Source organism: Piliocolobus tephrosceles, chromosome 6, assembly GCF_002776525.5.
Source record: "Piliocolobus tephrosceles isolate RC106 chromosome 6, ASM277652v3, whole genome shotgun sequence".
In the NCBI taxonomy this organism is placed as follows: domain Eukaryota; kingdom Metazoa; phylum Chordata; class Mammalia; order Primates; family Cercopithecidae; genus Piliocolobus; species Piliocolobus tephrosceles.
The window spans coordinates 103,942,827-103,960,219 of record NC_045439.1 but is presented as its reverse complement, the minus strand read 5'-3'; the positions used below and the strand labels follow the sequence as shown (position 1 = coordinate 103,960,219).

Sequence of the window (17,393 nt, the reverse complement as noted above, 5' to 3'; positions counted from 1 at the left end):
CCAATGCCCCAGGACAGGCCCACCCATGGGACCAGGTTATCAGGGACCCTGTGGGGATGAGGTGGAATTTGAGGGGTAAGCCTTCTTCTCCAGGCTGGGAGTGGGCAAGACAAGACTGGGGCCTCTACATCTGAGTGCCCCCCAAACCCAGCAGTCATGCTGTGAGCAAAGAAATCACGTTACTACTTCCAGTTGATCCACAATTTCTTGGTTGTGCTGTTTCGTGGGGAGGGTCAAAGGAAGGTGACCAAGGGTGGCCCCCTCGACTCTATTCCCCAGGCCATGAAGCGGTAGGCAGAGGCCAGGAGTGGATTTTAAAGGCAAAGTTCTCAGACCCACTGGGACCATGAATTGGTCAACTCTCCTCAAGCTCCCAAGGACAGAGGATTTGGGTCTTTGTTGGTTTTGGCCCACAGCCACAGAACTGAAAGTCTGAATTTGGATTCTCCCGAAAGGACAGTAACATAAACCTCTATGAGGCAGGAAAATAGGGTCTGGAGGCAGGGAACCTAAGACTGTTTCGTGCCGATTTCCTAGAACCAAAATGAAAAGAAAACCCTAACTTTCCATGTCTGAGTAATGAAAGAACCAGAGGCTTTCACCTGTCTCTGAGGTGAAAAGAACCTTTCACCTTTTCTGCGAGGCAGATGGGAAATTGACTGTCTGCAACAAGTTAAGACTGATTGCTGGTCAAATCTTCATTTGCCAAGAAGTATAACTTTGTAACTTCACCTTAGCCTCTGATTGGTTGCTGGTTGCTTTTTGCAACCAATCAGATTGTTTGCACAGGAGTGTGACTTTTGTAACTTCACTTCAGCCTCTGGTTGGCTGCTTTCTGCAACCAATCAGACTGATTGCGGCTACCACTTCAGTTACATGGGGTGAGCATGAAGTGGCCTATGGGAAACTTCTGGCAGGTATTTGGACCCAGGAAGATTCTGTACCCAGGCCCTTGAGAGGTTCCTCAGGCCCACTCCCACACTGTGGAGTGTACTTGTGTTTTCAATAAATCCCTGCTTTGGTTCTTTTGTTGCTTCATTCTTTCTTTGCTTTGCTGGGCATTTTATCCAATTCTTTGTTCAAAATTCCAAGATCCTGGACAACTTGTAGTCACGACCTTCTACCAATGACATGTATAGATGGAGTCTGAGAAAAGCCCACCATTCTGCCAGCTTGTGATTTAGAAAATTCATTCACTCAACATTGAGCACATATGGGCCAGGTACAATTCTTCATAGCAGGGATATAGGACAAAAAAGTACAGACAGGATCCCTTGGCCCTGAGGTTTACATTCTAGTGGACCTTTAAATCTTGGACTCTCAGAGCTAGCAGAGACTTTTGATACTCTCTACTTCCTCAGGAAACACAAGCCCAAGGAGATGAGGTGGCTTGTCCAGAATCAAAGAGCAAATTAGGGACTGAGTCAGGGCAGAAATATGGAGTTCCTGGCAACCAGTCAGACTAGCACTTCCCCGAGAGGCAACAATCCCAAGGCGTGTGTGGCAAGGACTGGAGCAGGGGTGTCTGGAGAAGAGACAGTAGGCAAAGAGGGCAGCAACAGAAGAGCGAGCCATGATGCATGCTCCATGTTCTGGGGTCCCTCCAGCTGAGACCTGGGCCCCCCAGCTCCCCATATACCCTTGGCACCGGGCACCCCTAGCCCCTTTCTTCAGGGCCCCAAGGGGAAATTGGAGCCCAGGATTGGCAGAGTGGCACCAGGGGACCCTACTAGACTCTTAACAATGTCTCAATCATTCTATTGAGTTGATTGTTTGTTAGATAGCTGGAGTTCAGGGTACAGTTACCTCTTGGTATTGGCTCTGAGACGCATGCAGAGAGGAGGAGCTGGAGGAGGACTGCGGGGAGAGTTAGACAGGGCAATAATTAGGGCTGGGAGCTGTTGGGCTGTCTCAGCGGGCAGAGGGTCACCCAATCCCCATTGTGGGAGGAGGTTTGAGGGCTGGCCCAGGGGGTCACTGCACCTTGGCCCAGGCCCTCTTACCTCCAGATTCTTCAGGATAGCAGATTGTTAGAAATGAAAATCTGGAGTCGCAGGGAACACGAACACACAAAAGATTTCTCAGCAAGGCAATTTTACTTCTGCAGAAGGATCCTGTTTGCAAGCCAGATTGCCATGAGAGCACACCAAACAAAGGAAAGCAGGAGTTTTTATCCCTGATGCATCAAGACCCTACTGCTGTGTCCTATCTTCATTGACTAGAGCTGGAACTCACAATCTAAACTGATTCTGATTTGCTAAAATCTTAAAACTTTCCTAAATAGGTAATGGCATGATGGAGAACAAAGAAAGGGAGGGGGTTACTTATAGGAAACTAGGATAATAATAACATTTCCAAATAAAGAAAAGGCATAGGCTACGAGCTGGGACATGCCTAGGCATGTCCAAGCATATCTAGGCAGACTAGAAACTAGAATAAACAGGCTTTGTTTAAAATATAAGGACATAGAAACATAGAATACACTTATTTCTCTACTATATTTAACAGCTACCCAGGGCATAACAAAGAGTCATTAGTAAAGTAAAAGATTTATTAGTTTGTAGCATAAAAAGAAAACTTTAAAGTAGTTTTTAAAAGGAACTATTATTCTTAACACTTATTGTTTTTAAAAGCAGAAACTTTGAAGAGGAATTTTTGATTCTTAACAAGATGATGCAGGGCCCTCCCCATGGATACCTGTTGCTGACTACAAGAGATGATGGTGCACATGGAGATCTTCTGCCCCCTCAGTGTCTAAGCCCTCTGACTTCCTTTCTTCCCCAGCAATTGGCAACATTTTCTTTTCTGCCTATCTTGAACCCTTCATTCCACAACTCTTTTGTACCAAAATATCTCATGGTTCTTATCTCCCCACCATCCCTCCCTTCAGAGCAGCACTCATATGGTGCTTCTACAGCAAAACATGATGCAACCAGTCATGTGGTCCAACTCCTTCATGTGAACAGCTTCAAGGGAGAAGACTCAGGGAAGAGGTGACTTCCTCAACATTGCCCAGCAGCAAATCAGCTGCTCCCAGGATCTGCCCTCTCTTGTGAAAACCTGCCTCAGTTTCTATCCTACTTTCCTTGCCCCTGCACCCCACTCTGGGCTTCAATTTCTGAGGTACCTCAGAGGCAACACCATTGAGCTGTTGGTAGAGTTACTGCAGGCTCTTGGTCGATGAGAAAGTCGTAGGGGTGGAGACATGGGTCAGGGGTGCAGGTGGCTTGATGGAAAAGAAGGTCATGGGCAGGGGCCTTCCTGACTCCCTCGGCCTAGAGACTGCTGCCCCAATAGGAGACACTCACTTGGTTTCATCCGTAAGATGAGGGGCATTGTCAGCATCATGTTTCTGTGTGGGAAGAAACATGTAAGAGGGTCATTCAGTGTCTGATAACAGTCACCCAGGGTGGGGTGAGCCAAGCTCCCAAGCTCATTCCAACAATCTTGCATCTCCCCAGACCTCAAGTAAAAGGCCAGTCTCAGCCTTCCCCCAGCCCCATCCCCAGGAAGGCCACTTGGTCCTAGAGAATAAGCTACCCGTGAGATAGCGAGACCCTGTCTCTCTAAGTTCTCACCATGTTGCCCAGGCTGGTCTCAAACTCCTAGGCTCAAGTGATCCTCCCACCTTGGTCTCCCAAAGTGTTGGGATTATAGGTATAAGCCACTGCACCTATTGACTGAGTTTCTGATTCAGGCCTTTTCAGGGAAAAAAAAAAGTTGCCCAACTAGAAGCCTCTCCCCACTCTCTGGAGGTAAAAAGAGAATCAACCATGGTCACCACCCCTACCCTGTCCTTTTACATCCAGAAACATCAACCCAATTAAGAAACCACCCAAAAAAAACAGAGGTAAGACATCTGCCCTGTGGCTCTTGGCAACTTAGAAATTGTGGGGCCTCTTTCCTGGAAACAGCAGCTAGGGACCATCCTAGGATTCAGGACTTGGAGTCATGTGGCGCCTCTCCCTTGCCCCTAGTTGGACCTACTTGCTTGACCAGAGCCCCACCCAGCCTGTCTCCAGACTCTGGCCTTACTCTTGGCCCAAGCATCTGGCTCTAGAGATCTTCTAATATCCAACAGGCCAGGTGAGCAGACAGTGGAAAAAGCTGGCTGACCAGCTAAGCTTGACAAGAGAGAAACACCAGGGAGCCAGGGCCTAGACAGGAAGCTGGGTTTGGGGAAAGTGGCTACACCTCACTCCAGGGAAAGGACTGCCTGCTTACTGGACCCTTCGGTCTTAGCCTCTGAAAACCTAAATCTGCTTCCCTCCTTAGAGCAAGTGCTGCAGAGGCTAGCAGAACTTAAGATAATTTTAAGTCTTGTAGCTAAGAATGGAGTTAAAAAAAAAAAATAGGCCGGGCGCGGTGGCTCAAGCCTGTAATCCCAGCACTTTGGGAGGCCGAGACAGGCGGATCACGAGGTCAGGAGATCGAGACCATCCTGGCTAACACGGTGAAACCCCGTCTCTACTAAAAAAAAATACAAACATCTAGCAGGGAGAGGTGGCGGGCGCCTGTAGTCCCAGCTACTCAGGAGGCTGAGGCAGGAGAATGGCGGGAACCCGGGAGGCGGAGCTTGCAGTGAGCTGAGATCCGGCCACTGCACTCCAGCTTGGGTGATAGAGCGAGGCTCCATCTCAACAAAAAAAATAAATAAATAAATAAATAAAATAAAGCCTACTCTCCTCAAATGGTCCCATCACATTAAGATATTTTTCTGTCTCTCCATTATTCCCTACTTCTGGAAATGTTATCAGCTCTACTCAGGATACTACAATCACAAATCTGCACTACTGGAGTAGAAAACCTACATGGTTGGCCGGGCGTGGTGGCTCACGCCTGTAATCCTAGCACTTTGGGAGGCCGAGGTGAGTGGATCACAAGGTCAGGAGATCGAGACCATCCTGGCTAACATGGTGAAACCCCGTCTCCACTAAAAATACAAAAAATTAGCCAGGCGAGGTGGCAGGCACCTGTAGTCCCAGTTACTCGGGAGGCTGAGGCAGGAGAATGGTGTGAACCCGGGAGGTGGAGCTTGCAGTGAGCTGAGATCCAGCCACTGCACTTTAGCCTGGGCAACAGAGCGAGACTCCATCTCAAAAAAAAAAAAAAAGAAAGAAAATTTACATGGTAATAAAAATGAGAAATTAAAAAAAACTTACATGGGAAACAGTTATGGATATAGAGAAGGTATAGAAGCAACAAGGAGCCAGGTGCAGTGGCTCATGCATGTAATCCCAGCACTTTGGGAGGCCGAGGCTGGTGGATCATTTGAGGCCAGGAGTTCCAGACCAGCCTGGGCAACATAGCAAAACCCCATCTCTACTAAAAATACAAAAAATTAGCTGGGCACGGTGGTGGATGCCTGTAATCCTAGCTAGTCGGGAGACCTGAAGCACGACAATCACTTGAACCCAGGAGGCAGAGGTTGTAGTGAGCCAATATCCCACCACTGCACTCCAGGAGAGAGAGCCAGACTCTTGTCTCAAAAACAAAAACTAAAACTAAACAGCAAAAAGGAAATATGGGGATCTGGGCCTTTGTTTCCAGAACAGAGAGACCTGGGCTGGACACAGAATCTCAGAGCATTAGGAAACAGGCTCCAGACCCCCTAATCCACTGCACCACTGGCAGAGAAAAAGCCAAATACACGGCTGCAGGATGCCTCTAGGCCTGTACTCTGCACTATACTACTCAGTATCTCCTCTGAGCTGGCAAGGTGAGTCACAGCACCTGGACAGACCTGACCGACTTGGAGGGGGGCGGGTAACAGGTGTGAGAACTGAAAAGTCTCTAACAGCAGCCAAGGGTGCTCTGTCTCAGTGCCCCTCCCCATGCCCATCTTCAACAGGATCTGGTGCCATTTGTGCCCTGCTCCTCTGGCTTTTCAGGAGCACCCCAGGCAAGTTAGATATGAAGGAAATGCCAAATCACAACCAGAGGAAGTCATCTCCTAGCCCCCTGTACCCCCATGCCCTGCCCCCTACCAGGCTCCCTGTGCTCCTGAAAGGTGCTCTGCGAGTTCATAATTACGGCCATGACCTCACTGCTCTCCCTGCCTCCCCTACTCCCCTTATGGATGAATGTTTACCCACCTTTAATCTTCAAGTCAGCCTCAAATGCCACTTACCCCAGCCTCAAGTCCATTCCGAACCAAGCTACCCCAAAGCTGAGCATTTAGAATGTTCCAAAATTCTCTCTTGCCTCCTTCAGAGGAGTCTGCCTCCCTCAGTGTGCAGCCTAGCTTGTTCATCTATTCTCTCCATTGTTTATTTAGCAAAGTGCCTTTGCTATCAAGGCCCAGTGAATATCGCTAAGTGTTCATTTGATTTTAAAGAGATTAGGGGCAGAATGTTTCGGTCATTTATCTGTTTGGTTAACCTCATATCTTTTACAGTTAGTTCCTCTGAAAAAATAGCTTCAATCCTTCCAACTATAACATGAACTCATTTTCTCTTAACCCTGTGTTTTCTCTCTTAAACCAAAGTGAATTAATTTTAAAAAGTCAGAAACTTCTATGTGGTCTAATGATCTTTGCCTTTAGGGCAAAACCAAAAGGTTCGTTGGGTTTTTTCTCTCCATGCCTCCTAGTCTGAGAGCATCACATTGGGCATTCAAAAGCCCAAATCTCAGCCTGGGCATGATGGCTCATGCCTGTAATCCCAGCACTTTGGGAGGCCGAGGAGGGCAGATCTTTTGAGGTTAGGGGTTCGAGACCAGCCTGGCCAACATGGTGAGACCCTGTCTCTACTGAAAATACAAAAACTAGTTGGGCATGGTGATGGGCACCTGTAATTCCAGCTACTCAGGAGGTGGAGGCAAGAGAATGGCTTGAACTCAGGAGGCAGAGATTGCAGCGAGCTGAGACTGTGCCCCTGCCACTGCACTCCAGCCTGGGCGACAGAGCAAGACTCCATCTCAGAAAAAAAAAAAAAAAAAAAGCCCCAAATCCCACAGGGCTGCTCTGAAAGTTATTCTCAAATTGTTGTTAAACTTTAAGGTATGTCTCACCTTCTCTAAAATGATAAAAGATGTGGGGGAAGAAAAAAAAACAATCAAACAGGTGAAGAAGTGGACACAAACAGGCTGAAGGTTAAGGCAGCAAAATAAAATAAGCCGAAGACAAAGTATTCCCCCAAACCAGAGAAGCCTAAGGGCATGCACAGCTGGAGAGAGCAAGCCAGAGAGAAGTCTCAGCACTCCCTCACCTTCCACATGTCCAGTGTGGGGAACGCAGCACCTTCACAAGGTCCTGAATCTACAGGAAGCAAAAAGGGAAAAACAAAGGCAGGGGGAGAAAGAGTTGCTTAGAGAGAGGCAAGAAAGTCAGGGAATGAAGAAGATACAGGTTCAGGGAAACGAAATGCTGAAGAAGAGTGGAGGAGGTCACAATCACAACCTGTGATTGTGACCTCCTCCCACCAAATGGCCACCTGCTGCCTTGCCAAGGACAGAATAGATAGATGGGAAAGTCCCCTAAGCGATGCAGTAACATGGAGTGGGGTCACCTGACCAGCACAGCTCTTCATAAGCTCACCGGACCCCTCTCCTCAGGCCCAGGACATGGGCGATGAATCTGAGAGAGCTCCAGAAGACCTCCACCTCTATTTTAAAAACCAGACTTTTGAGTAAGGGTTCACTTGAACAAAGGAGTCTCCAGCTAAAAAACAAATTTGGAAGACACTGATCTTATCCAGTATCATCTTACAGAGGAGGAAACTGAGGCCCAGTGGAAGAAGTGATTTTTCTGTGGTCACACAGCAAACTAATGGCAAAGATGAATGCAAAAGTTAGATCTTCTCCTAACCCTAGTGCCTGGGGTTCTCCTTACCACATGCTGGGACCCTTTCAGTGACTCCTAAAGGGACAGCCTGATGGCAAATGGCTGTTCTCATTGGCATGGTTTCCCCTTGAGACTGGGGATGAGGAAAATCAAACAGTAACTACCATTTCCTGGGTGTCCTGGGTGTTTACAGCAGGCCCTGTACTAGGGATTAACATAAAAACAACAGCAATAACAAATCTCATTTAAACCTCACAAATATATATAAAACAATACCAACCCTATTTTACAGATGTGAAAAAGGAGGCCCAAAGAGAGCTCAAGCAATTTGCCCTAAATCTTATCCCTAGCAGATGGAGAGGTAGGATTTGAACCCAGAATTCTTAACCAGTACCTGACAGTTTTTCCACAATCTTAACAATTACTCTCTACTGCCCCTTGGGCCCCTTGTCACCAGAAGCCTGGCCAGCCAAGACTCACATCCCCAGGTGAGTGGCAACCACCAGAAGTGGGTGTCTCAGTGCTACTGCCATTTTTTTCCTTTTCTTCCTCTTTACTCCTGCCGAACACAAGGGCTGTTCCTCTGCTAATATTCTCTCAACTTTGGAAAAGAAGAGCAGTAATACTCATGTAATACTCATGAGAACTATAAGCCCCTACAGTCACATCCTACGTTACGGTTTTTGCAAAATACTCTTATACACCATCTGATTTAATGCCACCAACAACTGTACAAGGTGTTGTCACAATCACTTAAGGACAGACAGGGATTGATACGATGGCCAAAAAAAAAAAAAAAAAGGCAATAATGAAACTTAAACTCAGTCTTCTGACTCCGAGCTCTGGGGTTTTGCCATGAATCAGCAGCTTCCAGGGACCAAAACCAGAGGCAGAGGTAGAAAAGTAAACATCAAGTAGGCAGGAACTGTACACTGTGCAGTTCAGAGTCACACATCGTCACACATCTGTTAGTGTAAGAAGTATACCAGCACCTCTCAAACTTTTACATCAATGTATCCTCATGACAGAAGGCAGGCTTTCTGTTAAATCTGGGAATTTATCAGGAAGAGGACAACCCAAGCCTCATTTCAGAGAGAAGTCTGGTATACTCTTAGAAATGTATGTGACTGTCACCCCTAAGTATATTATTTTTTCTCTTTCAAGAGAATCAAGCCAAACTGATGCTTCAGAAAGATGCCCCAGATTTATCCTGTGCCACTCAAAGTACCCCAGGTTGAGATGAGATGAGGAAGATTCAAGCTGTCAAGTTCAGTTTCCCAAGATCTGTTCCACAGAAGATGAGCAGATCTCACTCCAGAGACCACTGACTGAAAGGCACTCTGGTCTCAGAACCATGGAGAACTCAAATATGAGGTGGAGAACTCAAATATGAGGTAGAGAACTCAGAAAACAAAATGCTAAAGTCTTTCTTAAGAGTAGAAGCCTGGAAGGAAACCAACCAATCCCATTCTCCCATTGACAACAGTCAATGTTTGCTCACTGGTGCGGGGGGAGGCGACGGTGTGGAGTGTAAGATTTTCACACTGTTGGTGTCTAAGTTAAGGGAGTAAGGCAACCTGAAAGCTCTTGCTCCCAGGTCCCATAGTTCCCATTCCCCTTCCAGCTGGAAATTTGTGCTGCAACCAGAGGAACCAGAAAGGGGGTGAGAACAGATAGGGGACTGGGTCCTAAGATCAAAGGCTGGTCTTGTGGCAATAATGACAGTTCCCAGGGGGATTGTGACTCACTACATTCCATTCCTTGTTGGAATGATCAGACCCTACACCAGGCCATGGGGGCTACGAAGTCCAGTGGAGTCAAAGGAATGAGAAAAGACTAGTTAAGGCATAAAGTGGGACCAGGGGGCCAACGCTAGCAATGGAGACTGCGAAGACCCCGAGTTCTGGGAGCCCACACTGTTTATTGGTGATCAAACAAAGAAGCAGGTAGTAAGGATGTGAGCGTTGAGAGAAAGCAGTGCATCAAGTGAATGAGCTACAGCTGTGACAGTTTAGCATTTTTCTTTGAAGTATATGGAACACATTATACTACTTGAGATAATGGGAAACATGTTCTTCTAGTTTAAGATACAATCGTTTTATGAACCTGGGATTGCTAGAAGCAAGGAGCCAGCAAGTCTAGACACATTCCAGAGACCACGAGGGGTTTTATGCCCTGAGCCCTGGATTCCATCCAAGCCACGAGGGGTTTTATGCCCTGGGCTTAGATTGTGGTGTGGCAGGGCAGCCTTCCACTCTTTAGCACAGAGCTTGGTATTCCAAAGGTCATGAGGGGTTTTATACCCTGGACCCCGGACATGTTCCAAGACTCTTGCATTATGTCAGACATGCAAGCCCTGCCTCAGCTTCTCTCCCAACACTCAGCTTTTCTCCCAACAACTCCTCCCTTGGTGGGGGCCACATTGCTCTGCAGTGGGGGAGGAGGTGCTTGGAGATATGAGCTCAAAGAGCCCAGGGAGGTCTGGCTTGGGGTGGCAGGAGGTGAGGACCAAATCTGGAGTGGGAAGCCTTGGGAGTCATTAGCCCAGAGTCACCCAGGAGTGACCAGTGAGGGTGGGGGCTGGGCTGCTGATGGGGTGGGGCTGGCTGACAAGACTTTGGCTGGGGAAGCCCAGAGGCCCAGCCCAGTATGCCTCAGGAGTGGCACAGACTCTGGCAGTGGTCCTGCTGTCAGAGAGGGCTTGGGGCTGGGTCAGGTAGCCATGACCCCGTGCATTTTACCTTTTTTTCTTGGCCGTGGCCAATTGGCTGCATTTTACCTTTTTTTCTTGGCTGTGTCCAATTCACTGTGTCAGTTTCGTCTGACACCACAGGGCAGAGAGGGAGGCGGGGTTGGGATCACATCAGTGTGATCCTGGCAACCACTGCTAAACACTTCTAGCCAGCTACCATGCAGCTGTGCGACTGAGCCAGCGGAGGTGTAACCAGGGCTGCACTAGAACGCAGGATAAGGGCATGGCCTCAATGCTCCAAGCCCATTGGTCAATGAGAAAGGAGGTAAAAGGGAAAAAAAAGGGAAAGGAGACATGGCCAGGTGGCAGTGTGGCCGGAAGGGCCTGTGGTTTCACAAGGAAAGCTGCACAGGCAACTGCTGTCCCTGCCCACTCCAGGAGAGGGGCAGGGCTGGCTTACACTTTAAAAACTTTAAAACTTAAAAAGAAAATCTGTGCATACTTTATATATATGTGTGTCTATGTATGTGTACATGTGTTCCTTCAGAGCTATCTTCATTATACAGCTTCTATGCCAGGTCTTTGATTTTGGCCTTTATTATTCATCTTCGAATGGAGCACAAGAATTACCAGTATTACCTCAACTGCGGTACAAATCCTATAAAAATGGAAAACCCATAGCATGCTTGATGATTAATGTAGCAGACTATATTATCCAACATTCCAATAAGATAAAATAATCACAATGATTTCTGTTTTTTGGAAAAAGATTATTTTATTCTCTGACATTATTGTTAAGACTTTTTAAATAAGAAACATGTCTAATATCTTTAAAAACACAGTTTTCAATTTAATAAGCACTCAAAGCTCTTTACCAGTTTAAAAAAAATACAAGGTCTTTCTAAAGTAAGGCTAAATGCTAAGTGATGGGGGAGAGAAAAAGGATATAAATAACTCCTACTCTCAAGGGGTTAATCACTAAATCCTATTTGACGAGAATCACCTGGCCTCTCCAAACCTTGCAAATGAAACTGAATTTCTCACTCCATACTTGGCTATGACTTGTAATCATGAAAACCAAGAATCGTGTTATGTCACTGTGTATTGCTTGTTAACTCAATTCCACACTAGGCTGGGATCAAGGGCTGAATCTTTCATGATTTGCTCCATAACCTGTGTGCTTCTTGTCCCAGACCAAACTAAGCTTTCTTCTAGAGTTCTACAATTTACAGTTAGTATACAAGAATGGTTCTCAAAAATGTAGTCTCTGAACCAGCACCACCAGCATCACCTGAGGACTTTTTATAAATGCAACTTCTCAGGCCCCACCCTAGACCTGATGAATCAGAAACTCTGGAGTAGGGCCTAGCAATCTGTGCTGCAATAAGCCCCGCAGGTGTTCAGGAACCTCTGGCATACAGCAGGTAGAAAAATGTGTTTCCTTCTGTAGGCCCAAAGCCAGGGATACTATATGTTCTGTCTTGATATGAAACAAAGACATGCAATTAAAAGACATAAATCTCCTTCCTACTCCCACCCTCCAGCAATGTGTTTTTTTAAATAAGTTAAACACAAAAACAAGTGGCAATCAGAGATTTAATCTAAAAAGTATATTTACAGGTATCTGTTCTTATCCAGTCTGATCTTACACAATACCACTTACATCCTACATCTAAAGTTTTAGAAAGGGACCTTCACAATATAAGTCTAAGGCACACTAGGAGTTCTACAATAAAAGACCAAGTAGATCTGAATGTCCAAACTTACTAGAGAAGAAAAGTGGACCACTGGCTGTATTTTCAAATTGCAATCAACAGGAAATTAAAGTTTTGAATTTTTTTTCACCTTCATACTTCCAAGTTAATAGAATTAAACCAGAATATTCCATTCTTTCAAAGCCTCTAGCCAGGCAAAGTTTTACTTTATTACTTCTTGCTTTTGATTGATATAAAGCAGAGTCCTGGTAGGCATATTGTGTATACTTGCAAAGATGCAGAACTAAAGTTGTTAATATTAAAACAAAAGTCCTGTAAACTTCAGATGGTGAGTGTAATACTTCAGCACTAGCACTAAAGCCTCAAATATGAAAAGATACCAAAAACACCACTAGCAAACAAAAGTAAACTCTCAGCCGGAAGCAGTAGTTCATACCTGTAATCCGAGCACTTTGGCAAGCTAAAGTGGGAGGATTACTTGAAGTCAGGAGTTCAAGACTGGCCTGGGCAACATAGCCAATTCTTATCTCTACAAAAAAAATTAAAAATTAGCTGAGCCTGGTGGCACACGCCTGTGGTCCTAGTTACTCGGGAGTCTGAGGTGGGAAAATTGCTTGAGCCCAGGAGTTCGAGGCTGCTGTAGCTACGATCATGCCACTGCACTCTAGCCTGGGTGACAGAGCGAGACCTAGATAATTACATTCTGTCCTGCTCCTGTTTACACCAAAATCACTAAGTTAAAATGCTTTCATTCAGCAGGATAAAAATTAAGTGAAATGGCAGGGTGTGGTGGCTCACACCTGTAATCCCAGCACTCTGGGAGGCCGAGGTGGGTGGATCACCTTAGGTCGGGAGTTCAAGAGACCAGCCTGACCAACATGGAGAAACCCCATCTCTAATACAAATACAAAATGAGCTGGGCGTGGTGGTACATGCCTATAATCCTAGCTACTCAGGAGGCTGAGGCAGGAGAATCGCTTGAACCTGAAGGGGGAGGTTTCAGTGAGCTGAGATCACACCACTGCAGTCCAGCCTGGGCAACAAGAGTGAAACTCCATCTCAAAAAAACATTAAGTGAAATGTGGCCAGGCACCACTGTGATCACGTCTGTAATCCCAGCACTTCAGGAAGCTGAGGCAGGCTGATTACCTGAGTTCAGGAGTTCGAGACCAGACTGGCCAACATGGTGAAACACCGCCTCTACTACAAATACAAAAATTAGCCAGGCGTGGTGGCAGGTGCCTGTAATCCCAGCTACTCAGGAGACTAAGGCAGGAGAATCACTTGAACCTAGGAGGCAGAGGCTGCAGTGAGCCAAGATCATGCCACTGCACTCCAGCCTGGGTGACAGAACCATACTGTGTCTCAAAAAATAAAAATAAAGTGAAGTGTGATTCTGGAGTCTGGGTGGCTAAAAAAGGAAAGAAAAAATATAGCTAAACAACAAATTACTTACTAGGATAAAGTTTTTGTAACCTCAGTGACAGAAAAAGGTTTATATCCCCAGTCCATAAAGAAAACTTTAAAATTACTCAGAAATATGATTTTAATAGATAAAATTATTTTATAATTTTATAAAATTACTCAGAAGAAAACAAATGGTTTCCAACGGAAAATGGGCAATGGAGAAACAGACACTTTCCACAAGAATAAAAATAGCCAATAAGCATATAAAAGATTCAAAAGCGCTAGAAATCAAAGAAATGTAATGAAAACAATGAGATTTTCTGCTTAAAGACCAGCAAAGATGACAAATGGAAGGGGGAAGCTGGAGCTCTGTCTCTGTTGGTGGGAGTATAAACTGAACCAAATTTCCTGCACGATAATTTGAAAATTTCTATTAAAATCCCTAAAACTGTTTTACATTATTTTCCTCCAGAAATTCTACTTCTATGAATTAAGTCGTAAAATGCTTGCTCAAGTCCATTAAAATGTACATATGAGGAAATTCACCTCTGGGGTGCAATGATTAACTTAATGTACATCCAGCTATTAAAAATGATACCAAGATATATTTATTGCCATAGAAACATGACCAAAATATAGTAAGTGACAAAAGACTATATATTATGATTCTACTTTTTTTTTTTTTTTTTTGAGGCGGAGTCTCGCTCTGTCGCCGGGGCTGGAGTGCAGTGGCCGGTTCTCAGCTCACTGCAAGCTCCGCCTCCTGGGTTTATGCCATTCTCCTGCCTCAGCCTCCCGAGTAGCTGGGACTACAGGCGCCCGCCACCTCGCCCGGCTAGTTTTTGTATTTTTAGTAGAGACGGGGTTTCGCCGTGTTAGCCAGGATGGTCTCGATCTCCTGACCTCGTGATCCGCCCGTCTCGGCCTCCCAAAGTGCTGGGATTACAGGCTTGAGCCACCACGCCCGGCCTCTACTTTTTACAATGTTTATATGCATAAAGTATAAAAAGCAACAAACCAGAATGTTTTGACTGGCAAAATTAAAGATGTTTCTTTATATTTTGTCATCCAAATTACTACAGAATGTGATTTCCTTTATAATCAAGAAGAAGTGTTATTTTCATTTATTTATATTTAAATTTCATTTTCTTACTTTTTCTCATGTACATATCCCACGTAGGCTCGAGAGGTGTAGAATCCTTGCCTCTTGAGGTCAATCAGTCAATTTTTGGAATGTGCACTACACGAAGCTGCCCCATCTTCCTTTTACTTTAAAATGTCTGGAAATATTTTTGTTTTAAATTGTTTTATTGTTCTCAGTGTTTTTTAAAATATATGAAATTGAGGAAAAGACAAAGGAAAGGCTGACTTCCCACCTTCCTGGGGTTACTCTTCCAATTTTTGCTGCTCTTGATATGTATTAATATTCACTGGGTACTAAAAAGATGGGCAGCCCCTTAGATCCTTTTGTCTTATCTCTTTCTCATAATCTCACTTCATTCCTTCATTCGCTTATTCTTAAAGGGGTAATGCATACAAACACATAGTTCGAAAAATTTAAAAATATAACTACAAAAGTATGTGGCAAAATCCCATTCATATCCTGTTCTCCCTCCACAGCCAAACACTTTTAATTGGTTTCTTATGTATAATTTCAGAATTTACATTCGCAAATACAGATGTATATTCTTATTCTACTCTTATCTTTCAACACAAAAAGTAGCATACCATATACACCATACCATTCTTTGTTCCTTTTTAAAAACCACACAATATATCTGAGTTCTTCTACCTGAGTACATAGGTCTTTCTCATTCTTCTTTACAACTAACAGTATTCCATTGTTTGGCTGTATCACAGTTTATTTAACCTGTTCCCTGTTGGCAGACACTGAAGCCATCCTCACCATACTATCACAAACAATAATGCCAAGGATAACCACCCACACACCAAGTTCATTTCTGAATGTGCCTTTGATGAAGCCTCTATTTAAATCAGCACAAGATCACAAGGCTGGAAAGTTAACTCCTTTTTTAGTTTTCATTATGTACTGCAGTATGTAGCAAAAGACTCCCTTGAGCAAAGCAAATGTACTCTTTGAGGATATATTTCGTTAAATAAATGGATAAACAGAACACCCAGCATAACAATTTCTATTTAACAATGCATATGTATGTACACAATACATACTTATGCGTAGAAAGTATAAAATAAATCCATCAAAGCATTAAGCATTGTCTTAGTATGCTGGACCTACGGAGTGCTTTGTAGATGCCCCCCCCTTGTCTATCAATTCTAATTTCACAACAGTGAATATGTACAATTTTTGCAATGTAAAATTTCTAAAAATGTTAATTCAAACTAAGGTGGATATATTCTTTCCGTCTGTCCTATATTTGCATAGTGTTCCAGTGTTCAAATATCACTTCATTTAAAAATTTTTTTTTCAATATAGAGACAGGCAGGGTCTTGCTCAGTCAACCAAGTTGGTCGTGAACTCCTAGATCCTGCTGGATCCTCCCACCTCTGCCTGACATGCTCTCTGGCCAAGCCCATTCATAGTTTTTTCTGTAGGTGATTTTTAATTTTAATTTTTGATTTTGATTGTTTTCTTTTTGGTATTTTTTTAATCTAGGAGTGTTTGGTAAACCTCACCATATCTGTATTTCTGTGTCTTTGCACCTGCTGGTCTCTGCTGGGAATGATGTCTCAAGGTTTTATTCACCTAGAAAGAATTCCTACTCACCCTCAAACAATCAGCTTAAATAACACCTTCTCTGGGAAACCTTTATATCCTCCCATTCTTTCAGTAAGAGTTGAGAATTCCTTAACTCTTGAAATGTTTGTGCCTCTATCACTATGTATCAGGCACTGAACTAAGTGTCTAGGATAGAAAGATGAAACTGTAGAACCTGCCGTCATGGAGCTTAGGGTCTAGTATGGAAAAACAGCCATATTAACAAGTAATAACCACACTATAACATTAACTACAAAACCAAAAGGGAAATGTATTGAATATTTGACATGTGTCAATCACCTTGTTAGATGCTTTATTAACAATTATCTATGATCATATTAGATAAGTATTTGGACAGAAGGCCATGAAACTCTAGGACTGCTAGAGTTTGTTAGACTCTCAATTGTCTTCTAAAGAAACTGTCTCCTAATGGTTCTTTCTGAATATGCTATAGTCATACAACTATTGTGCAACTGTAGCGTACACAAAAAGCATATCTGTAGCCTATCTATGTGACCAACAATACATAAAACCAACCTTACTTCTTTGGCCACAAGTAACTCAGCCAAGGCTCAGTGTTTCAGCTAAGGACAACATAGAGGTTGAACGTAAGGGAGATCAATCACCAAGAACATGGCGTGGCTCAAAATTCTCTCTGAGGCCTTCTGTTTTTAGGAGGTGACAGGCTAATCCAATCAGATATTCTCTCTTGGAAAATGGAAATGTTGGGTGAACAAAGGAAAAGAGGGCAGGTCTTCAGAGCTCAAATCCTATCCTATATACTGCTAAATTAATGTTCTGTGAAGTTTTGAAAGTACTAGGGCCAAGAAACAATATGGCTACTTAGATGACTTCCCATCCAAGTTTATATTCAGCCCTCATTACCAAAGATGATATGTGTGTGCCTCTTCCTTGCAACCCATCAGGGTCTAACATCTTATCACCACTTCTGAAATTAGGAAATAGGCTCAGAAGTCCAAGAGCTTGACCAAAGCAATTCAGTTGGTAGGTAGCAGAACCAGAATTCAAAGAACAAGTCGGCATGATTCTTCTGCGATA

At 44.3% G+C, this 17,393-nt stretch overlaps 1 pseudogene; it reads right to left on the bottom strand.

Moving 5' to 3' along the window:
• LOC111553699 overlaps positions 1 to 10,760 on the bottom strand; it is a 27,189-nt pseudogene extending 16,429 nt beyond the window's left edge.
• Positions 10,761 to 17,393: the final 6,633 nt, after the last annotated feature.